We start from the raw sequence: 26,089 nt of genomic DNA on the forward strand, positions 1-26,089 counted from the left end.
GCGCCGCAGGGAACTGTTCTGGCTCCCTTCCTGTTCACCCTCTACACCTCGGACTACAAATACAATTCCTCTACCTGTCACCTGCAGGAGTTCTCTGATGACTCCGCGATTGTCGGCCTCATCACTGACGGAGACGATCGGGAGTACAGAGGGGCTACGCAGGGTTTTGTGGACTGGTGTCAGCAGAACCGCCTCCAAATCAACGCTAGGAAATCCAAAGAGCTGGTGGTGGATTTCTGCAAGCGTTGGTACTCTCCACCTGCACCAGTGAATATCCAGGGAACAGACGTTGAGAGGGTCTCAACTTACTAGTACCTGGGTGTTCATCTGAACAATAAACTGGACTGGAGCGACAACACAGACGCTCTCCATAGGAAGGGTCAGAGCAGACTCTTCCTACTCAGGAGGCTGAGGTCCTTTGGCGTTCGGGGAACACTCCTCAGGAACTTCTATGACGCTGTGGTTTCATCAGTCATCTTCTATGGAGTGGTCTCCTGGGCAGGAGGCATCTCGGGCCGGGACAAAAAGAGACTGGACAAACTGGTGAGGAGGGCCAGCTCTGTCCTGGGCTGCTCCCTGGACTCTGTGGACTCAGTGGGGGGCAGGAGGATGACGGCAAAACTGTCATCAATGCTGGACAACCCAGCCCACCCACTCAATGACACTCTTGGAGCACGCCACAGTTCCTTCAGTGATAGAGTGAAGAGATTGTTCCGCTCCTTCCTGCCGGCTGCTGTCAGACTTTTTAACAAGAACACTAGGTCAGGTCTACAAATGGGCGGGCATTAGTGCAATTGTGCAGTCCGAGGATGCAACAAACACAACTACTGTGCTTTATCCAATGCTGTACTTAAATATTGACCAATGGTGTATTTTGTTTACCATTGCAGTAGTCTTATCATTGCAGTACTTTTACCATTACAGCACTTTTATCATTGCAGCATTTTTATTAATTTCCCCTCTGTACCATGGACAGACATTCAGAGTGTTTCCTTACACTTGTATATGTTGTGGGATGTAAGTGTGTATATACACATGGGGATTTGTGTATTTACGTATATACAGTGTATATTTGCATGCTTTTTATGAATGTCTGCTGCTAATGTTATACATTAACGGCTACATTACGCCGCCGCCTCTGTGTGATCTATACCTTTCCTGCTGTAACACTGCAAATTTCCCCATTGTGGGACTATGAAAGGACATCTTTATCTTTATCTTTAAAAACCTTGTGTTGGTGCTTGTTAAATAATTTTCCATAAGATTAAGATGGTGAAACAAAAATTTAAAAAGTAAATTCTGTAACAATTAAACATCGAATACTAAATTATTCCTAAAACAGTTAAATGAATCTTGAAATTAATAGTGAATTATTGTAGTTCAATGAATACTAAAACGAATAATGAAATATTAAAGTACTTAAATAAATACCCAAATCATTTTCGAACACAATAACAGTTAAGTAATAAAAGAGTGACATGTTTTAATTTAAAATTTACAACCACATCGCAACTTGTCAAAAAAGCCTGTAAAAAGGCAAAGGTGCAAATATGTTGACATAAAGTATCACTTTTTCATGTCAACTGTTAATAATAGGGAAATATATTTGGAATACTATCCAACCAACAACATGGTGTCAGATGTATAAACAAAACCAGCAACAAAAGTAAAATTCAATACATCTCTCAAGTTCATTTTGGGAACTAAAATGTTTGGTCATACGCATACGGTTTAAATCTTAGTTTTTTTTCTATGTTTCGAAGAAGATAACAATGATTTGCATCGCAAGTGGCGACATCTGTTGGTGAGTTGATGACAGTGCTCCACAAAGCCAGCAGCCAATCATATCACAGCGGGGTGTGTCTTGTTCTTCCGCTTTCGTGCCGAACGGACTGCGGTTTTCTCGAAGGAAAAAAACGACGCCATCTTTCATTCGTCTCGTCGAACAAAAAGAAGCACACGAGTTATCGCCAAGCAGAGATCAAGTGCGGATATTTTGGAATTATCATTTGAAAATGTGCGCAAGAACGACACCCAAGTACAAAGAGGAACTTTGTGGAAAAAAAGAAGAGAACGAGCAACATCTTCAACTTCTGGGAGAAGGTTGCAAGCAGCCTCGTGTTGTGCTACACAAAGCAGGTTTGTCATATGCTTCTGGCCATTTCGGAAAATAGTCCAAAGCAGCTAGGACATAACGGTTGCCTGTGTTAGTGCGTGAAAATGGGCCCATTCTGGCCCCCGCAATCCTCTCCATCAGCGCGCCCACTGCTAGCTGTTGGAGGTGGGCACGAGACCGGCCTGGTGGACCCTTGTGCGCTGTGCAGAGGTCACAACGGCGACAAAAGTCCTCAACATCTCGCCTTAATTGACCCCAATAGAAACTTTGCCGGAGTCTGCGAAGTGTTTTTGACACACCAAAGTGTCCTGCCTCTGCAGGCCCATGAGAGGCTTTCAACACAGCCTCTCTCAGAGCCCTGGGGATGACCACCTGCCATCTATCCTCCCCAGTAGCAGGCTCCTTCCAAGCTCTCTGGAGCACCCCATCCTTGACCTGAAGAGTCCCAATCTTTGAATACAGTCCTTTAGTGGCAGGCGAGTGTCCAGTGACCTTCTCCCACTTAGGGTTTTGACCCGACTCGACCCACTTTAATACAGGTCGGAGGTCAACATCCTGTTGCTGCTGCTTCCTCCATTCGGGTGCCTCCACAACCTGCACCTCCCTACATACGGGGTCGACATGATCATGCGCGGGACTTTGCTCATCACCACAAAGTTCCTTCTCTCGGGTTTCTCTGTTCTCGCAGAAGCGGTAGCCAGCAAGAGCACAAGGGCGTCGAGACATAACGTCAGCGTTGGCATGGCAATTTCCAGTCCTGTGCTCCACTTGGAAGACATATGGCGCCAGTTCTTCAAGCCAGCGTGCAATCTGTCCTTCAGGCTCCTTAAAAGACAAAAGCCACTGAAGTGCCGAATGGTCAGTGTGTACAGTGAAGGGTAAACAGGACAGATAATATCGAAAATGGCTAATGGCTCTCACAATTGCCAGCAGTTCCCTTTGTGTGACACAATAACGCCGTTCAGCCTTGTTCAAGGTTTTGCTGAAGTATGCCACTACTCTCTCCCCGTCTGCCCCCACTTCACTCAAAACCGCCCCAATTCTGACATTGCTGGCATCAGTGTCCAGGACAAACGGCAGGTTGGCGTCTGGGGGGACGAGAATGGGTGCCTCCGTCAGCACCTTCTTTAGCGAGCTGAAGGCCCGTCTGCACTCGGAAGTCCAGTCAAAATCAGTGTCCTTCCGCTGCAGGTGGAAAAGCGGTGCAGCTAGACATGAGAAACCCCGCACGAATCGCCTGTAATAGGATGCCAGCCCAAGGACGCTCTTCAGTTCACGCGGGTTGCTGGGAGTAGGCCAGTCCCTCACGGCTCGCACTTTCTCCTCCAATGTGATAATGCCTTCCCCTCCAACTTTGTGTCCCAGGAACTCAAGCTCTCTTCTCATGAAGCAGCACTTGTCAGGGTGAAGTTTCAGACCCGCAGTGGAAATTCTTTGTAAGACCTGGCGCAGGGCCTCCAAGGCTGCATGGAAAGCGTTCCCATGGACCAGGATGTCATCCAAATAGACCAGACATTCCTGTCGGGGGATGCCAGCCAGCACCTTGTCCATAAGCCGCTCGAAGGTAGCAGGTGCATTACACAGGCCGAAACAGAGAACTCGAAACTGCCACAACCACCTGCCAGTACAGAAAGCAGTCTTTGGCCTGATTTCCGAGCTGAGGGGCACCTGCCAATATCCACTGCGCAGGTCTAATGAGGAGAACCAGGACGATCCAGACACCAGATCCAGAGTCTCATCAATGCGGGGCAGTGGATAGGAGTCTTTCTTGGTCACGCTGTTTAAGGGTCTATAGTCCACACAGAACCTTTTCTTCACTGTCTTTTTTTTTTTTTACCTTGACAACCCCTGAGGCCCCAGGGCTGTCAGATGGCTCAATGATGCCAGCTTTCAGCATCTCATCAATTGCGCTGTCCGCATCTGCCTGATGTGCAAGGGGAAGGCGGCGGGGGCGTGCTTTGATAGGTCGTGCATCCCCCGTGTCAATTTCGTGCTGCACCAAGTCTGTTCGGCCAACCTCCTCTTCTGTCAGCACAAAAATGTCCTTAAAGTCCCACAACAGTTGCCACAGCTCGTCTTGTTGCTTGGGTTCCAAACCATCACTGTTGCGCTTCCACACTTCGCGCACTGCCGTCAATCTGTCCACTCCACCTGTCATGGACCACGGGGCCGGGGAAGAGGAATGCTCATCAATGTGGGCATCTGATGTGGGTGGAGAAGTCATAGGAGCCAGCGGTTCATGGGTGGGATCAGACTCCTTCTGTGCAATGGCTGCGCTCGACGTCGGAAGGAATGACTTTTCAGGCTGTGTAGGGCGCACCATTTCAACTGTGGGGCCTCCTGGAAAAGCCAACGTGTTCCTCCCCTGGTCAAGCACGCACCGGGGTGTTCGTAGAAAGTCCAGTCCTATGATGCAGGGGTCGCGTACCGCGGCAACCCACATCCAAAAGTTCATGCATAGTCCCCCCACTTGGATAGTCACCACCCCCCTTCCAAGCATAGGGGTGAGCTTTGTTCTTTTTATAGTTCAACTTCTAGTTCAGTTTTTCACCTTTTCACAGCGTAATGAAGGCCAGTTGAGCAAGTGGAACAAGTGATTTTATTGATGATTGTGGAAGGCAACGATTTCATAAGCACAGTTTCTTCTCACACCTTTTCCATTAAATACGATTAAAAACACAACTGAAAAGCATAATGTTAACAAATGTTATTCCAGATAAAGGCAATTAATTTACATGTTTGATGTAACCACCAAAACAAATCATCACTCAGACACATTGCTTCTTCTGGCACGGATCACATTGGCTTAATGTCAATAAAAAAGCTTTGCAAAATTCAATATATAATATTTCATCCAAAATCACATATACATCTTACCACCAAGAGTCAGTTCCTTCAGTTTTTTGTTTTATTTTTTTCAAGCTTCAAGGATCGCTGCTATTCTCACCAGCACAATTGTGACTCTCAGCACCCTGTTTAGTGAAGAATTTTTTAGCACAAACGCTGCAACTGAATGGCTTGTCTCCATTGTATGTTGTTGTGTGGCTTCGTAAATGCGACTTTTGAGAGAAACTCTTGGCACAAACTGAGCAGGAAAAAGGTTTTTCTCCACTGTGTGTTCTTGTGTGGCTTGTTAAATTTGCCTTCTGAGAGAAGCATTTTCCACAAACTGGGCAGGAAAAAGATTTTTCACCACTGTGTCTTCTTGTGTGGATTGTTAAATGCGACTTTCGAGAGAAACTCTTGCCACAAACTGAGCAGTAAAAGGGTTTTTCTCCACTGTGTGCTCTTGTGTGGATTGTTAAATGCAACTTTCGAGAGAAACTCTTGCCACAAATTGAGCAGGAAAAAGGTTTTTCACCACTGTGTGTTCTTGTGTGCCTTGTTAAATGTGCCTTTTTAGAGAATCCTTTGCCACAAACTGAGCAGGAAAAGGGTTTTTCTCCACTGTGTGTTCTTGTGTGGATTGTTAAAAGCGACTTTTGAGAGAAACTCTTGCCACAAACTGAGCAGGAAAAGGGTTTTTCTCCACTGTGTGTTCTTGTGTGGATTGTTAAAAGCGACTTTCGAGAGAAACTCTTGCCACAAACTGAGCAGGAAAAGGGTTTTTCTCCACTGTGTGTTCTTGTGTGGTTTGTTAAATGCAACTTTTGAGAGAAACTCTTGCCACAAACTGAGCAGGAAAAGGGTTTTTCTACACTGTGTGTTGTTGTGTGGATTGTTAAATGTGCATTTTGAGAGAATCCTTTGCCACAAACTGAGCAGGAAAAGGGTTTTTCTCCACTGTGTGTTCTTGTGTGGATTGTTAAAAGCGACTTTCGAGAGAAACTCTTGCCACAAACTGAGCAGGAAAAGGGTTTTTCTCCACTGTGTGTTCTTGTGTGGATTGTTAAATATGCATTTTGAGAGAATCCTTTGCCACAAACTGAGCAGGAAAAGGGTTTTTCTCCACTGTGTGTTGTTGTGTGGATTGTTAAAAGCGACTTTTGAGAGAAACTCTTGCCACAAACTGAGCAGGAAAAGGGTTTTTCTCCACTGTGTTTTCTTGTGTGGATTGTTAAATATGCATTTTGAGAGAATCCTTTGCCACAAACTGAGCAGGAAAAAGGTTTTTCTCCACTGTGTGTTCTTGAGTGACTTGTTAACGTTGCGTTTTGAGAGAAGATTTTGCCACAAACTGAGCAAGAAAAAGGTTTTTCTCCACTGTGTGTTCTTGCGTGCCTTTTTAAACTTGACTTTCGAGAGAAACTCTTGCCACAAACTGAGCAGGAAAAGGGTTTTTCTCCACTGTGCGTTCTTGTGTGTTTTATTAAATATGACTTAAAAGAAAAGCTTTTGCCACAAACTGAGCAAGAAAAAGGTTTTTCTCCACTGTGTGTTTTTGCGTGCCTTTTTAAACTTGACTTTCGAGAGAAGCTTTTGCGACAAAATGAGCACGAAAATGTTTTTTCTCCACTGTGTGTTCTTGTGTGCGGTTTTAAAGACAACTTTGAAGTTAATGAGTCAGTGTGACATGCCCTTTCCTCTTTGGCTTGCCCATCATCGTCATCATCATCATCATCATCAGGAGAGCATGATAATGTGTCCTCATTTTGTGCTTGTGATGGCCCCCAGTGGTCTTCGTCACCTTCTGTTGTCACGTGATGACTTGAGTTGCTGCTTGTAGGCTCCGCCCCTCTGTTGTCCTCACGCTCACCCATGTTTTCATCTTCAGTCTTTATAGGGACAACGTTCAGTGGTGACTTGTTGATCTCCTCCTCCTCCTCCTCCTTTTTGATGTGAGTCAAGTCTGGCTCCTCTTTCACAGAACGGAGATCATTTTGTCTGACGTCTGCAGGACACAAAAAGACAAATTTGGTTTGGTCAAGTCAAAGCTCAGGCGGCAACTTTGTCTGATATTGTTTCTACCGTGCTACCTTGACTTGTGCCTGCCGCACACGGAGCAATGCGTGCGACCCCGATTTGGACCGGACCATGGGGGCATTTCACAAAATTACGTCCTACGATGTAAACCTCCCTTTCCTAGCAGCACAACAGTGATAAACGAGCATTTAAAAAGGAAGCACGTTGCGGCTGATGCCAGATTTAATTCCTGACATAGTCACAGACGTTTCTGGAAGCGAACTGAAGTCGGCACACACACGCTATTGTGTGGGTGTGATGGAAGACCTGTTGTGGGACCCCAACATATTGATGCAGACCACTGGGGGTCATCGCAACATAATGTCATCGATAAAATAGGAATCCTTCAAGTGAAATATGTTTACAAGTATTTCTTTTTGCATTTCGAGATAGAACTAAATCTTCCTGGGCTTGTTGGTAGAAAAGGGGGTTGTGACGTTTTCCCTTTTTAAGACCATTGTAAGCCAGTACAAAGTTCATAAATAAGACCAATACGTACTTGATTTTTTTAAAAACTTAACCCTTTGTGTTTTATCCACTAAAATTCATCAACCGCCATTGATCTTTTTGCCGCAGTGTGCACAGTTTTTAGAGTCAGGTTGAATCATTCCATAAGGAATTGCTTGAACAAGATATGTGAGAGAAGTTATTGTAAAAAAACGCAACAAGCCTGCACAAATGAATCACCCAGCCAAGATTGTCTTTGTCACTTGCAAGGAGCAGTCCGCCAAAGAGAAAAGCGTTCCCGCTCCTGTGCGGCCTTTTATTGAAGCACAGCAAAGCAATTTGTATATGCCAACTCATAAAGAATGGAAAAACATGAACACTTTGACTTTATCACACCCGTCCACACGCTTCCTGTTGTTCGAACGGTTTCAGCTTCCAAGACATGTTTGGGTCACACTTCTGTTAAACGCGAACGGTGTCCTGTCAAACACGGTTCAAGACGTGCATCTGTTTTTGTGGCTTCCTGCTAAACTGCCAGCATAGACACAACTCTGTTACCACTGAACTCACGTTTTCCTGTTTAAGAGGTCCATGTTTTTGTGACCTTCTATTAACCCGTAAGCATAGTTTTGAAACATGATGACATGACAAACTTAATTTCTTTCACAATAATATAAAAACATTCGCAGATATAGCAAAAACAAATTGGACAAGCTGTGGAACAGAGCACAACATCAGTCAGACCCCGGGTCCACAACCCCTCTGGCAGAGACGCAAACAGAGCTTTCGCTTCAGAGTGACCCATTCACTGTCTACCAAAGTGTCGAAATTCGGAAAATGTTCCATAACAGAGGAATTCGGAATGGGTGCTGAAACACCACACCCTGCAAGTCACATGGAGTATTCGACATCTAAAATTAACTCTGCCAACCGTCTTCACCACTGGGCCTAAATCTTTAGTATGATGATGCGCACCGATAGTTAATGTGATTTGTGGCTCAGCGAACAGAGACAATTCATACCGTTTCCTCTGCTCTGGGGCAAGGCACACATGCGAGGCAGCACCGGTAGACATCACAAATACATAATCCTAATGCAAGACGCACTTCTGACCCTCGAAATTGGGTGAATGCATCCTGACAAACCAAATCATCATAACTCAGTGTTCAATGCAAAGGACCAATTGGTACACCGCGCAGACCAGAGCAGGAACAGGAAGTACCACCCGCGGGAGGATGGAGACCCTGGTCTCAGAGCTGCCCAGTCGACTGGAACGGAGGACAACATATGCTTCCCCCGGCGGAAGCGCACAGTCATATTCAGTCCCTTCTGGAAATTCAGTCCCACTCCAATTCCAGTGTTTGTTTCACAGGTGCGGGTTCAGTCCATGGCAGTGACTCGGCCAATCTCAAGAGTCCCACAAGGGCGACAGTGTTGTTGCTCATTGGGATATGCAGAGGGAGCTTGCAAAGCGTGGAATATCTTGTTCCACCATCAAAAACTGTTGTCCATCAATCGTCACCGGAATGCCAAGACCTGCCGGTCGTTGAATGCTGAGGCTCCGCGGGCACCCCTATCGTGGAATGGGGTCCCAATCGGGTTGAGGCGTCAACTGTGCGTTTGGAAGCCATAGAAGCGTTGTCGGAGGGGGTAGCGGTGGCGCCCCCGTGCTAGTGGAGCTCTTTGTGACTGGCATGGCGCTGGACCACAGGATGGCACATTTCAGGAAGTGGCTCGGTTTGGACCGCTCATCACCCAGTCACCCCACTGCAAGAGCACGTCCCACTCACAACCCATGTCTATAACCACCCCTACTTCTGTTACGTGACCTTGTTGACCGGCAGGTGCGGACAACAAGCCTGCTGTGGGCACTGCGCCACCAGAACCTGGCCCAGGAGCAGCGGAAACGGAAAGAGCAGACGCAATGGGAGCTGCATGCGTCGGCTGCTGGATTAACTGCTTCCCCGGTTGTCGTGACCCGTGCCGGTCACGCCTGTTTTGTTGTTGTTTTCGTCACCTCCCTGCCATGTGCACTTTTGTTTATGTTTCTCAGCTGAGCAGGGGCGTCTCCTCCTCCGACCGACTCCGCCCGCGTCATCACGAGCGGGAGCCCAGCCCACCGGCGCCGCACCTGACATCCATCCACTGACTAATTACACACACTATTTAAGCCACCTACACTGACTGCCCGGCGTCGGATAATTTTCCTGCACTGCTAACGTTCATGACCCTGGTATCGATTGTTCTCTTGTTCATGCATTTTTGCTCTTGGATCTCTTTGTGTTCCACGTTTTGCCAGCTATTGCTCGGTCTCTTTTTGTTCCTCGTTTTCTCCAATTGGTTTTCCCTCTTGCCCTTTTGGCAAGCTATTTATGTTGATCGTTTTTCCTTTTCCTTGCCGGTGCAAGCGCTTTTCGTTCCGTCGTTTATCTCCTTCCTGGTGTGAGCTTTTCTCCGCCAGCGCTTTGTGTTTTCTCCTGATTTATCGACGGATGTAATGCTAAGATAGATATATTTGCCTTAATTGATGATTGGACTTCCACTATTGTGAATCAATAAACACTCTTTGTTAAACTGATTTTCCTGTGTCCGCGTTTGGAGAGTCCTGCCACCTTCTTCCCAGCGTTTCGCTGGCAAGACCCTGACAGAATTATCCGACCAGAACACGAGTAATCATAGGGTACGTATCTGAACAGCGTATCTCTTGCTACGTACGAGCGAAACTGTCGGCTCGCCCCAGGCCCTCCACACAACGGTACGCCTCGATCCTTACTGTGTTCCATGCCACAAAGTGCCCAATACAATACGTGGAAGCGCGCTTCTCTTCATTATTTCTATTTCCAGTTCATAATTTTCCTGCTAAAATTTACACCCTGGCCAGGGTCTGTGCTCAAACTGAACTTATTCACGACTATGTTGTCTATAGCTATAGTTTTACACTTCTTAGTTCTCATCTCTTTAACCACTAGACCTTTCTTTTCTTTATCTTCTGCACATTTCTCCCGCGCTAGTCCCCATTTACATAGTTCCTATCATTATTTTTTTTCATTTATTTTTTTTTTTTTTAATACATTTTCGTATGTTCTTTCACAGTGCGGTTACTTTGACATCTTTTAATGTCTTAATCATTTATAGAGGCCTCTTGTTTAAACAATAATTGAAACTAACACAGGGACATTTTCCATGACCAATCAGCCAGCAGACCCACACGCACAAGCTTTCTTTAACGACCCCAAAAGCCCCGACCGCTTGGACACAGGCGCACAACACCCATTGTGAGTAAAAGCATCTCACCTAAAGTTCAGCCGGCCGGCTGTTGAACGCCTGCGCCCCAGCACCCTTGAGACCATCAATGGAGCAAGAATCCTGTTTGTGACGCCAAAAATGGGGTATATTTTGTTGTTGATGTGTGGGTCTGGTGCAGCTTCCCCCTGGACAGGTCGCCGAGCATGGCAGAATTGGTGATGGAAAAAAATTCTCTGACACAGCCATTTTGGTTATTTTTGTCACGTGCTGATGTCAAAAGAAGTCTCCCCAAAAAGCAAAAAGGGAAAGATGTCCCCTCTCTCCGGCCTTCCCTTCTTATCGGGAATGGCCACACCTGATTATTGAAGGATTGTATTATGATTGCTGGCATTATTTTAAACACTTACGGGACAGAAGGTCAATTATTTAATTGAGCAGCTTCATATTTACTGAATATGTTCGACATTGATTAAACAAAAACCATTTATCAAATGAATGTAGAAGTACAGTGCATCGATAAGATTGACTGGGATTGTAGTCATGGTGTTTACTGATGCATTCGTATGCTAAATTTATATGACTTAGTTTAAATGTAAGACCTCAAAATTGCACACATAGTATTTTCATGACCCACACTCTCATTCAGAACAAACAGATTCAGTCTGCTCAGGTCAAACTGATGACAAACCAGATAGCACTTCATGGACAAATACAATAAAACACATTCTCCACATAGGCCATAGAAGATACAAACATATCAAGTTGGGGGAGGACATCACAGGGATGCTATCAAGAAGACCCAAAAATATAATCTGATCTGGGAAAACATACACCACACAATCTGTACACTGACGAGATTACAGGGGAATGTGAGCAGGAGAGACGGAGAGACTGCCGCCTGCCTGAGAAGGTCAGCCTTGGACCTGGAACGTGGGCCGGGCCGGGGGAAGGAGAAAGGACGACCGATTCAACCTACATGACCCTTGACATAAAAAGCCTCCTATAAAATGTGAGGCTGGGCTGAGATCAGCGCGCCATTTTTCGATAGTACTCGTCTTGAGTACAGTTTCTCGTCAGATGAAGACAAAGCCGCCCATATATCTGTATTTGTACTATTTCCTGAATGCCAGAAATTGAAGAAACTAAATATTGGAACTCTATTCAGTTGTTGTTGAGTCTTTATTTGACCCTATTCTTCTTGAGTCCAAAAAACGATCACGCATTGGAGTAACTTTGGCTTTTAAGATTCATTTACTAAATGTTTCTCATTTTCTCGGTGGCTCAACTCCAACAGTGGATATAAAAGTACACTACATCTACATAGTTTTGAAACATGATGACATGACAAACTTAATTTCTTTAACAACATTTAAAAACCGGAATAAGTAAAATGTTAAATAATCAGTTCAAATTTTAAACTGGGAAAAAAAACACGGAGTTGACCCCCCACTAATGGTTATTCTTTGGCATTTATTTTCTGCACTGATTTCATTTGGCATCAACAATTGTTCAGCAAACCGGCAAGTAAAAGGCAATATTTAAAAATAAAACGGCAATAACCTTGAACGCATTTCCCCAAACAACCTAATGTTGTGATGCATATTTTTAACGATAGAAAGTCGTTCTTTCCAAAGCAAATGAGAGTAAGACGGGTACAAACCTGCTTTGTGTAGCACAACAGGAGGCTGCTTGTTAACTTCGCCCAGCAGTTGAAAATGTTGCTCGTTCTCTTCTTTTATTCCACAAAGTTCCTCTTTGTACTTGGGTGTCGTTCTAGCACACATTTTCAAATGATAATTCCAAAAAATCCGCACTTGATCTCTGCTTGGCGATGAGTCATGTGCCTCTTTTCGTTAGCGGCTAGCAAGCTAAGCTAACAAGCTAAGCTAACAAGCTAAGCTAACAAGCTAAGCTAACAAGCTAAGCTAACTACGCCGAAAAGCATCAACGCGCGAAGATGAGTTATCGGGACACAAAGACTTAATGAATTATGTCGTAGTCCTTTAGAGTAGCACTGGACATTCTGTGAGAAATTTACAGTCAGTTCCACACTAAATCAGAAGAATTTAGCGGTGGACTGTTTTTGTTCCGGTGTGGACGGGTCGGTGGATGTGGTTGAGGTCCTTCCGAAGCTGCGCGCTTGCTTATGACGTCATGCTTTAAGCACGTATTTTTCAAATATATTTCTTTGCCTCTGTGTATGTTTTTACCCCTGGCTGTTCTATTTCAATATATATTCTATATAATATTTTAATTCGGTTGATAAAAAAAAATAAATAAAAAATAACTAAAATAACGCCACATTGGCGCGTAAGATCTGACGTCACTTCCGCCTTTGCCTCGAGAAGCCGCTGCTACTCCAGCAGTGGGACGTTTAAGTTTCTCCTCCCGAACTTGCAACAATGCTGTGTTTCACTCGGGCTGCGAGATTGTATGAATATAATGTCTGCAAATACTAGCAGTGCTTCTCAATTATTTCACGCCCGCCCCTACCAAGAAGAAAAAGATTCGCGCCCCCCACCACCAATCTTTTTCTGTCTTTGTAGATTGATGTTAGATTGTCAATAAAATATCCCTTAACTAAGCTAAATTGCTAATAAATATAATTTTGAGAATTATTATTGTGAGGATCTCGAAACTCAGTACTCTGTTGTGCAAATATTGATGAGATGATAAATATTTACTAATACGTTTTTTTTTTAATCTTTATTCACAGAAGCAAACCAAACACATTTATGAATACCGAAATCCATGCGATGCATCTAATTTGAAGTACTTAGCACCTGACATGTCACTCAGGATTTTTTCACGCTTGGGAATCTGATAATGTTCTCTTATATGAAAAAAATCAGTGCCTACCTTCTGCCAGGGAGTTGTGGGAAGGTCAGCTACTAATACGTACATAATATAGAAAACTCAAAAAGAAGAGCCAGGGGGATTTTAAACAAAAATTCTTTGTAAATAACATAAAGCAACAGCTTTAGTATGTTTACGATACGTTTTTTAAAAATAATTTTATGGTTACTATACGTTTTTTTTAATGGTTACTGTAATGTTCCGTCTTCTATCTTAAGAAGTCACGCAGGCAACGTGATGCTGCAAGCTTGTGTCTCTTTATTTACTGACTTGCATTCTCGTCTATGTGCAGACACACTTGTTCGTCTGGTAACCAAAACACACATCGGGCAATACTGCTAACTAGTGGCCAATGATATAACTGCTATCATTACATCTCCCTTTCAAACGTTAAACAATGCCTAAGCTTTTTTTTCATTCTTATTATTTTTTATTATTATTATAATAATTTTGTTTTGTTATCAATTATTTTCACTTCTTAACAATATCTATCCATTTTTTATGACAACAAGCAGCTCTACAACAATTTTAGCAACAATCACACAACATTAAACATTTTCAATCAGCCTGTCCGGTTGTCGTCTAACTCTTGTTGATCTTCGAAGAGGTTCAGTACTCCCAGAAATTGCTGGTGGTTTTGGTCTGTGCTCCTTCGATGTATCCACCTGCTTTGCAGCCTCAGCCGTATCAGAAGATTTCTTACAGTCCTCGGGAACCTTCAGAAGACTCCTCCTGTTCCTCCTCACTCTTTGTCCATGCTTTGTTTCCACAATCTAAGATCTCGGTCCGGCTTCGCTGAGGACAGTCGCTTTTCTGTCCCAACAATGAGGTCTCTCGATCCTTAGTGCTCCTCTAAAGGACGTCGACATATTTCATTAAGTCTTTGTGTCCCGATAAACTCATCTTCGCGTGTTGATACTTTTTGGTGCAGTTAGCTTAGCTTGTAAGCTAGCTAGCCGCTAACGAAAAGAGGCACATGACTCATCGCCAAGCAGAGATCAAGGGCGGATTTTTTGGAATTATCATTTGAAAATGTGTGAAAGAACGACATCCAAGTACAAAGAGGAACCTTGTGGAATAAAAGAAGAGAACGAGCAACATCTTCAACTGCTGGGCGAAGTTAGCAAGCAGCCTCGTGTTGTACCACTCAAAGCAGGTTAGTACACGTTTTACTCTCATTTGCTTTGTAAAGAACGACTTTCTATCGTTAAAAAATATGCATCACAACATTAAGTTGTTTGGGGAAATGCGTTCAAGGTTATTGCCGTTTTATTTTTAATTATTGCCTTTTACTTGTCGGTTTGCTAAACATTTGTTTATGCCAAATAAAATCAGTGCAGAAAATGTATGCCAAAGAATAACCAATAGTGGGGGGTGAACTCCGTGTTTTTTCCCCAGTATAAAATTTGAACTGATTATTTAACATTTTACATTTTCTGGTTTTTATATCTTGTTCAAGCAATTCCTTCCGGAAGGAATTTACGTATATACAGTGTATATTTGCATGCTTTTTATGAATGTCTGCTGCTAATGCTATACATTAACGGCTACATTACGCTGCCGCCTCTGTGTGATCTATACCTTTGCTCCTGTAACACTGCAAATTTCCCCATTGTGGGACTATGAAAGGACATCTTTAACTTTCTCTTTAAAAACCTTGTGTTGGTGGTTGTTAAATAATTTTCCATAAGATTAAGATGGTGAAACCAAAATTTAAAAAGTAAATTCTGTAACAATTAAACATTGAATACTAAATTATTCCGAAAACAGTTCAATGAATCTTGAAATTAATAGTGAATTATTGTAGTTTAATGAATACTAAAACGAATAATGAAATATTCAAGTACTTAAATAAATACCCAAATCATTTTCGAACACAATAACAGTTAAGTAATAAAAGAGTGACATGTTTTAATTTAAAATTTACAACCACATCGCAACTTGTCAAAAAAGCCTGTAAAAAGGCAAAGGTGCAAATATGTTGACATAAAGTATCACTTTATCATGTCAACTGTTAATAATAGGGAAATAAATTTGAAATACTATCCAACCGACGACATGGTGTCAGATGTATAAACAAAACCAGCAACAAAAGTAAAATTCAATACATCTCTCAAGTTCATATTTGGGAACTAAAATGTTTGTTCATGTGCACACGGTTCAAATCGTACGTTTTTCCAATGTTGAGAAGAAGATAACAATGATTTGCATCGTAAATGGTGACATCTGTCGGTGAGTTGGTGACAGTGCTCCACACAGCCAGCAGCCAATCATATCAGAGCGGGGTGTGTCCTGTTCTTCCGCTTTCGTGACAAACAGACTGCCATTTTCTCGAAGGAAAAAAACGACGCCATCTTTCATTCGTCTCGTCGAACAAAGAGAAGCTCACGAGTTATCGCCAAGCAGAGATCAAGTGCGGATATTTTGGAATTATCATTTGAAAATGTGTGATAGAACGACACCCAAGTACAAAGAGGAACTTTCTGGAATAAAAGAAGAGAACGAGCAACATCTTCAACTGCTGGGCGAAGGTTGGAAGCAGCCTCGTGTTGTGCTACACAAAGCAGGTTTGTACACGTTTTACTCTCATTTGCTTTGTAAAGAACGACTTTCTATCGTTAAAAATATGCATCACAACATTAAGTTGTTTGGGGAAATCGTTCAAGGTTATTGCCGTTTTATTTTTTAATATGGGGGGGGGGGGGGGGCTAGCAGCGAGAGGGTGCACAGAGCTGAAGGAAGCAGGACGGCTGTAAACATGAACAACAATGCCTGCTTTTTCCCTGGTGTCAGTCACCTTTATCTGGTGCAGTCAGCTATTTCAGTCAGCAGCAAATTAAGCTCTCCCAAAGGCCTCAGGGCATTTCAACCTGACACCTCATGTTTCAAAACTATGCTTACAGGTTAATAGAAGGTCACAAAAACATGGACCTCTTAAACAGGAAAACGTGAGTTCAGTGGTAACAGAGTTGTGTCGATGCTGGCAGTTTAGCAGGAAGCCACAAAAACAGATGCACGTCTTGAACCGTGTTTGACAGGAAACCGTTTAGCTCGCATTGAACAGAAGTGTGACCCAAACATGTCTTGTAAGCTGAAACCGTTCGAACAACAGGAAGAGTGTGGACGGGTGTGATAAAGTCAAAGTGTACATGTTTTTCCATTCTTTATGAGTTTGCATATACAAATTACTTTGCTGTGCTTCAATAAAACGCCGCACAAGAGCGGGAACGCTTTTCTCTTTGGCGGACTGCTCCTCGCAAGTGACAAAGACAATCTTGGCTGGGTGATTCATTTGTGCAGGCTTGTCTCGTTTTTGGCAAAAACTCTGACGTATCTTGTTCAAGCAATTCCTTACTGAAGGAATTCTGCCTGACTCTAAAAAATGTGCACACTGCGGCGAAAACATCAATGGTGGTTAATCAATTTTAGTGGATAAAACACAAAATATTAAGTTTTTTAAAAATCAAGTACGTATTGGTCTTATTTATGAACTTTGTACTGGCTTGGTCGGGTGAGAGTCAATGAACCTCGGGTGGCCCTGCACTGTTTTGTGCACGTGTGCATAGTTTCACCTCATCCAATCATTTTAAATACATTGAATGCATCCATCCAGGGTTGCACGGATCTCATCAGTGAACAAGCACATGCTGCAAGAAATGCATCTGCATCTTTGGCTTACTATGGGCTTAAAAAGGGAGAACGTCACAACCCCCTTTTCTACCAACAAGCCCAGGATTATTTAATTCTATCTCTAAATGCAAAAAGAAATACTTGTAAACATATTTTACTTGAAGGATTCCTATTTTATCAATGACATAATGTTGCGATGGCCCCCAGTGGTCTGCATCATTATGTTAGGGTCCCACAACAGGTGTTCCATCAGACGCACACAATAGCCTGTGTGTGCTAACTTCAGTTCGCTTCCAGAAACGTCTGTGACTATGTCCGGAATGAAATCGGGCATCAGCCGCAACATGCTTCCTTTTTAGATGCTCGTTTATCACTGTTGTGCGTCTAACGGGAGGTTTACATCGTAGGACGTAATTTTGTGAAATGCCCCCATGGTCCGGTCCAAGTTGGGGTCGCACGCATTGCTCCGTGTGCAGCAGGCACAAGTCAAGGTAGCACGGTAGAAACAATATAAGACAAAGTCGCCGCATGAGCTTTGACTTGACCAAACCAAATGTGTGTTTGTCTTTTTGTGTCCTGCAGACGTCAGTGAAAACGATCTCCTTTATGTGAAAGAGGAGCCAGACTTGACTCACATCAAAAAGGAGGAGGAGGAGGAGGAGGAGATCAACAAGTCACCAGTGAACGTTCTCCCTATAAAGACTGAAGATGAAAACAAGGATGTGAGTGAGGACAACAGAGGGGCGGAGCCTACAAGCAGCAGCTCAAGACATCACGTGACAACAGAAGGTGACGAAGACCACTGGGGGCCATCACAAACACATAATGAGGACACATTATCAGACGCTCATGTCGATGATGATGATACTAATGATGATGATGATGATGATGATGGGCAAGCCAAAGGTGAAAGGGCATGTCACACTGACTCATTAACTTCAAAGCGGTCTTTAAAAGGACACAGAAAAACACACAGTGGTGAAAAACCTTTTTCTTGTTCAGTTTGTGGGAAATGCTTCTCTCGAAAGTCTCATTTAGTAAGGCACACAAGAACACACAGTGGTGAAAAACCTTTTTCTTGCTCAGTTTGTGGTAAAAGCTTCTCTCAAAATTCAAGTTTAACATATCACATAAGAACACACAGTGGAGAAAAACCTTTTTCCTGTTCAGTTTGTGGCAAAAGCTTCTCTGTAAAGTTTTATTTAACAATCCACACAAGAACGCACAGTGGAGAAAAACCTTTTTCTTGCTCAGTTTGTGGAAAATGCTTCTCTCAAAAGGCAACTTTAACAGAACACGCAAGAACACACACTGGAGAAAAACCTTTTACTTGCTCAGTTTGTGGTAAAAGCTTCTCTCAAAATTCAAGTTTAACAATCCACACAAGAACGCACAGTGGAGAAAAACCTTTTTCCTGCTCAGTGTGTGGTAGACGCTTCTCTGAAAAGTCAAGTTTAACTTGTCACACAAGAACACACAGTGGAGACCAGCCATTCAGTTGCAGCGTTTGTGCTAAAAAATTCTCCACTAAACAGCATGCGGAGATTCACAATTGTGCTGGTGAGCATTGCAGCGATCCTTGAAGCTTAAAAAAAAGACAACAAAAAACTCAAGGAACTGACTCTTTGTGGTAAGATGTGAATATGATTTTGGATAAAATATGATGAATTTAATTTTGAAAAGCTTATTTTTATTGACATTAAGCCAATGTGATCCGTGCCAGAAGAACCATTGTGTCTGAGTGATGATGATATTTTTTGTGTGTTAACATCAAACATGTAAATAAAATTAATTGCCTGTGCCTGGAACAAATATTTGTGAACATTTTGCTTTTCAGTTGTCTTTTTAAACGTACTTAATGGAAAAGGTGTGAGAAGAAACGATGCTTATGGAATCGGTGCCTTCCACAATCATCAATAAAATCACTTGTTCCACTTGCTCACCTGGCCTTCATTTCGCTGTGAAAAGGTGAAAAACTGAAATAGAAGTTGATCTATAAAAAGAACAAGAAAGAGAAACGCAAGCAGTCTCAGTTTCTCTCAAAGGTTTTGGAATGTCAGGAGTTGGCAACTTGATGGCGACTGGAGTCAGCGCTGGTTTTCTCGCTGTGTTTGGCTGGTTCAGTATGGTCCATTGAACAAAACTCAAACTCTTCAAATATCCCCTCACATACATTTAATATTTCACTTTCTGAATACATTTCTGACTGGCTAAATACACTTTCTAGGTTGAGCTCTATCAAGCGTTTGGCGTTTTGTTGCTAAGCAGAATCTCACTTCGGAAAATGTATCATTTTGTCAAATATACCAAATGTTTTTTTTCATGCTGTATTATATTTTTTATATATTGGATTATTTTTATAATGAAATAGGGAAATATTAAAATTGGCAACCACATACAGACTTAATTCAATTAATAAGAAATATAGAAACATTTTATAAATATTGAACTCATTGAGAAGAGTCCTGATCTTGAAATAAATATTGAATTATAAAAAATACTAAAAAATTAATTCAATAACCCGACCCTGGATGAACGGCAGAAAATGGCTGGATGGATGGAATAATTTAAATTGCATACATATTCAAATGAACAAATTTGTTCAGAAATATTCAAGAGTCAAATAAAAAGGTTTAAATTAATATTGATATAATTTAACATTAAAATAATTTAATAAATATTGTATTATTACATAAACAAGCTTAAATATAAATTTTAATAAATAAAAAAAAAAGTTGTGTATTTTTAAATGGCCTAATATAGATATGGGAAGTAATTCTCTTTATGAAACTATGAAGGGACTGGAGCTCACAGAAGTGACCAGTCTTGGTTCTGAAGTTCCGATGTAACCAGATACTGCCCTGAGAGAAAATAGGCCTGAGCATTGTTTATGGTGGGGGCAATTCTCTCGCCAGGTCAGTGACCTTCCAGGGTGTGAGAGTAATTTAAGGTGGTCACGAGTAGACTGGTCGTATCAAAGGGGAGACGCATCTCGTTGCACACTTGAGTACAATGACAATAAAGGGATTTCTAATTCTAAAAAAAAAATTCCTCTGGGGGACTTTTGGAGGGAAATCCCGAAGACTAGCGGGATGGGAATGCATATGCAACAAGGGAAAATTAGATATTCATGTCCTATTTGGGCATTCCCTATAAGAAGGGAATGTCTGAGAGGGGGCTCGCACGTTTTTGGGGAGACTTCTTTTGACATCAGCATGTGACGAGAATCAAATCTTTCTTCTTTCTTTCGTTCTTTTCCATCACCAATCCAGCCTTGCTCGGCTGCATCTCCGGAAGGCAGCAAGGACCCACACTTCAAAGACAAAATATACTACATGTTGAAAGAAAAAAAATACTCAAATATTGAAATAAGTATAGAATTGAATGAATAAACAACAAAGAAATATATACCTCCTGGAAAATATCATTAGTTTTAGCATTTGTCAACATTTTTCTTTCTTGCACATTCTTAAGCAATCATATTTTTTTAACTTTTACTTTTTAAGTTACTTCAGTGCATTTCACACCTGTGCCTTCAGTGAAGTCCTACTTTGTCCTACTTGAATAAATACCCATCAAAATACCATAATTTATGACACCACGGCTGGACAAATAATATCCAGAAACACACTCCCGCACCACTGAGTGAGTGTTGGACGATATAGCTTCTCTTGAAAGGTCCGACTTGAAAATGTCCTTGCAAGTGGATCTGAAATTAAATCCACACTTTTCCCTCCTTCGGCCATTGTGGTTTAAAAAAAGCAAGAATATATTTCAGATTTTCGAACGGTCGCCAGTTACGACTTTCGGGTGTGTTGATTCGGCATAGCGCCGCCCCCTCCCGAGTGAGTATCCAATCACAAAACGCGTTCATCACCCTCAGCATAAGGCCAGCGAGAAGGCTCACTGTAACCAACTCGTGATCTGATTGGCTTTCGCAACCGTCTAACAAATATGAAAGCTCATTGACTTTGACAGAAGAGAAGCCCGCACAATTGCATCTTAAGGCCTCGGAACGCATAATGCCCGCTCCCCGTATTGTGAAACCTGCCCGGCATCACGAGCGAGCGGAATTCTGATTGGATTCAAAACTCTCACCTAAAAATACAACGCTCAGCTATAATATGACATCAATGCGACGATTATGATCATTTTTTTTTTTTATTGATTATGTTCGGCCAACAGAGAAGGCATTGAAGGCCCAACACTGAGTTACTTAATAGCCTAAATTAAACTTTACTTTCATCAATAGAGTTAAAGTTATGCTTTATTGTAGGATTTATGTAATTAATAGCCTTTGATGGACTTTAGTGTACTTAATGTAAACGGGTAACGCTGAAAAATCAAAACAGACAGCAATTCAAGTTTAAACCCATCTACGTGAAATGCGCTTTCGAAATAAAGTATATTTTTGCACACATTACGAGTTCCTCCAGATCGACGCTGACCTCAGTGATGAAGAGAGCCAATCAAAAATCGCAACCCAAAACACAAGCAAACAGGAAAAAGTGACAAACAAGAAAGCTGGGAAAGTGAAGAGTGTGAAACAGGTGAGAAACCCAACAACATTTTATATTTGTATTTCCATACGTTGTAATTTATGGATGGTAATAATTCTTCATTTCTAACATAGCCCAACTGTTGGTCTGGTGAATGTATAATCTTGCGTTGAGCCGCCACTACAATGAGTTACGATTCTAATGCAGTGGGCCTCAACATAGTTTATGTCAGGTCAGGGATTTCGACAGGGGTCCCCGACTTATCAAGGGATGGATATACAGGAATGGGTCCCGGTTTAGACGAGATGGCGCTGAGGAGCAACATAAGGGGAGTCCACATCTGTTCTCGTCCTTGAGGGTTTTACCAATACAATCTTTTTCCAACCACCGGAGTGTCTCAGAAGTTTTTTTATATCACCACTCCAGCCTTGCTTGTCGACCTGTCCGGAGGGAAGCGGGGCCAGACCCGCACATCTACAACAATAATATACCACAAAGGTTAAAAGTCGTTGTCTATTAAACAGTAGATGGCGATAAAACCAGTCTTCACTCATTCAAAACTGTGGAAAACATTGCCACCTATAGGCTAGAAAACGCAATTGCAGTCTTTCAAGTTGTCCCTCTCCGACCACTTCCTGGAATCTCAAATAAATAGAAAAGCCGTTTTTCCATTTTTGCTCGTTATATTCTATTTTTGTAGTCGAAACAAAATTTTAAATTCAAGCTGTTTTGAGACGTTTCCTTCCTTGTTGCAGAAAACAAACAAGCTGTATTTCAATTTGGGAATTTATTTTTTAAAATGAAACTCAAATAACCAGTCGTTTTTCCTTTGTTAATATCTGCTTCCAAATGTAATATAACTACTTTTCACCAAACACGTCCTTCACTACCTCATACATCATTTTTATGCCATTATGGGCGTGGTCTGGAATAGTTACTTCAACAGGCACTCTGTGTTACTCCTTTCGAGTTCAATCAAGGCGCAACTTCGTTCTTCGGTTTTAACAGATGTGATGTATTGATTGTAGTCGTTTCTCATTGAGAATGCAGTGGTGCCCCCTGGGTAACTTGTTGATGACGTAAGTTGTTGTTGAGCGCTGAACGAAAAATACTGTAACGTTGTATAATAAGTCAGGCCAATGTGTCCATCCATCCATTATTAAACCAAAAACGGCTGCTGTTGGCCGCAACCACGCCGATCAGACCACAACCAAACACAACGACAACAAAATAACGTTCACTGCCCTGCTGCCTTCACAGCCTCCACAGAAAAGAGGAAAACACAGAACCCTTGAACTCTTTACAAAGTCGCTACACTGCCCTCCCCTTTATCAAGAACCTCGTCCCGAGGGCGTCATTCAACAAAGTCACTGAGGTGACCCGGTGGTCTCCTCTGTCACTGAGGCCGCCCCAAGCCATGTCCGCTCGGAACAGCCAGTGTAGCATCAGGCGATGAGTCCTCAACTGTAGCCGCCTATTCGGGTGGGAGTGGAGGTACAATCCGCCGTCTTGGAGGGGTGGGATTCGAAACCCACTGTGAATGTGTCCGCGACCCAGACTGCTGCTGTGGAACGGCATCACCTCTATATGGGGTCAGTCTGTCTCTGTGGAGGGCTACCCGTCTGCCACCAGGTGGCAGCTGCACCCTGTACACCACCTCTCCTATCCTCTCCAGCACGCCACACGGCCCCATCCAGTGCCTGTCCAATTTAGGACATCTGCCCTTTTTCCTTTTTGGGCTGGACACCGAAACCAGGTCTCCAGCCTTAAAGTCCGTCCCTCTGGCCTTCATGTCCTAGTTCCTTTTCTGCCTTTCACCTGCCTTCTGTAAATGGTCGCGAGCAAAGACACGTGCTGACTCCAACCTGTCTTAAAGTCTCCTGGCATACTCCGGTCCTGGTGGCACGGCCGGTGTCCGTAGCTCACACCCCAGCATGAGCAGGGCAGGTGTACATGAAGTGGCATCCTGTACAGCGGACCTGCAGGCCCACAAAACCAGAGGGACATGCCTGTCCCAATCTCGTTGGTGCTCCGCTGTGAGAATTGCGAGTTGTTTTGCCAAGGTCCTGTTAAAGCGCTCAATGAGCCCATCACTTTGAGGATGCAGAGGTGTTGTGCGTGTTTTTTTTTGTTTGTTTTTTTTTTGTTTTTTTTCAACTGACGTCACTTTCGGCGATAGGACGTCACTTTCGGCGCGACATCTGTTCCTCCGCTTTCATCCACCCGGCGAGTAAACGCAACTATGGTTTCGTGCACCACCACATGCAACACTTGCACCATTCTCATGGAAAGACTCTCCCTGCTAGAGGGACGTGTCCGCCAGCTAGAGCAGAGTAATGTGGTAAGCGTAAACGTGGCGGACACGACTGTTAGCACGGGTTGTAGCCAACCTGCTAGTCTGGTTAGCATTGGCCGTAAACGGCTTGCTAATCGCGGTGAGCCTGTTAAGACACATAGCAGTTCCATTCCACCTCGGTCTCATGGCTCCCGCACTTTAGTGATAGGTGACTCCATTACCTGCAACATTAAGCTTGAAAATCCAGCCACAGTAATGTGTATTCCTGGGGCCAGAGCACCCGATAAAGAAGCTAATCTTATGGAACTAGCACGCAAGAGACATAGACACCAGCGCAGTGCAAACAACGCTAGCTATTCAGATATAGTGATACACATCGGCTCCAATGACACTAGGATGAAGCAATCAGAGATCACAAAGAAAAACATTGCAAGGACTTGTGATCTCGCCAGAAAGATGAGTCGGCATCGAGTAATTGTCTCTGGCCCCTTGCCTGCGAGAGGCAATGATGAGAGGTTTAGTAGATTATTCTCGCTAAATAAGTGGCTGGCTAGTTTTTGTAGTGAGCAGGGACTGCAGTTTATAGTTAACTGGCCTTCTTTCTGGGGCCGACCCGACCTGCTGAGGATGGACGGCCTTCACCCTAACTGGGAAGGCGCCATCACTCTTTCTAGAAACATAGATTATTGTTTGAGCCTTCCATGACTATTCATATTAGAGCAGGTCGGGCTGCAGGCGAATAGTGAGCCTGTAAGGAAGGGTATGGAGTCTGTAAGGCTAGAGCTAACTAGCGCTATGCTAGACTTAGACAACACACATAGCTTTTCTTCTAGATTTGAGCGCTACACACCATACGCTGTTACATCTCATACTGATATAATTTCTACTGAGGTGGCAATACATGATGGGTTTAAGCATTCCTCCTCGGTCGGTTTTATTGACGACGAGCCGTTCTCTCAAAATAATAGCACTCGAAAGCTCTAAAATAACTATCGGATTCCGACCGTCAGAATTTCTCGCCGCGTTTATAGTCGCTCGAGGTACAATCCGGGACCTAGGCAAGGCAATCTCCTTAATATTATGACCAGGAGTCCTGTTGCGCGGAATAAGTTAGATAGACCTATTTTACTGAAACTCGGTTTTTTAAATATTAGATCGCTTTCATCGAAAGCCTTGTTAGTTAATGACCTTATTAGAGACCATAATCTTAACATGATTGGTCTTTGCGAGACCTGGTTAAAACCGAATCAGTTTTTACCGCTAAATGAGGCTTCGCCTCCAAACTTCGTGAGCTCGCATGTTGCGCGCCCTCAAAAGAAAGGCGGGGGTGTAGCCCTCATTTCCGAATCTAACCTAAAACTTAGTCCTCGTTTTAGCAATTCCTTTAAAACATTTGAAGTTCTCATTATGCAATCCTCAGCCGAGCTGCCGTTTTATCTTGCCGTTCTTTATCGTCCACCTGGCTCTTACTCCGGCTTTTTAGATGAATTTTCTGAATTCGTGGCTGATTTCGTAACTCATGCGGATAATATACTTATCATGGGTGACTTCAACATTCATATGAATCTCCCGTCGGAACCACTTACCGTGGCGTTTCGGACAATCATTGATATGTTTGGTTTCACGCAAATAATAAATGAAGCAACGCATATAAATGGCAATACGCTAGATTTGGTATTAACCCGAGGCTTAGCATCTTCAAAAATAATTGTATTACCATATACCAGTGCTATATCTGACCATTACTTTATCAAATTTGAAGTCTTGGCTCACTGTCATCGTTCTGACCATAATCAAAATTATAGCAGCCGTAACATTAGCTCCTCAACCATCGTTGCGTTCTCTGAGCTACTCCCTTTAGCAACTGCTTCGTTTCCTAATTATATTGGTACGATTGATGATCTCACAAACAACTTTAATGTCGCTTTGTTAAATGCGCTTGACTCCGTCGCGCCTTTAAAAACTAAAACTCGTCCAAAGAGGCTTACTCCGTGGTTTACAGAGGAAACGCGCGTACTGAAACAATCTTGTAGGAAGCTTGAGCGCAAATGGCGTGCGACCAAACTTGAGGTCTTCCGTCAGGCATGGTGCGATAGT

The 26,089-nt window shown here is 43.0% G+C and overlaps 1 pseudogene; it reads left to right on the forward strand.

Moving 5' to 3' along the window:
- LOC148341743 (uncharacterized) overlaps positions 1-26,089 on the forward strand; it is an 82,367-nt pseudogene that overhangs the window by 19,084 nt on the left and 37,194 nt on the right.

Source organism: Idiotropiscis lumnitzeri, chromosome 2, assembly GCF_059441095.1.
Source record: "Idiotropiscis lumnitzeri isolate Australia: NSW breed Sydney's pygmy pipehorse chromosome 2, RoL_Ilum_1.0, whole genome shotgun sequence".
Classification (NCBI taxonomy): Eukaryota; Metazoa; Chordata; class Actinopteri; order Syngnathiformes; family Syngnathidae; genus Idiotropiscis; species Idiotropiscis lumnitzeri.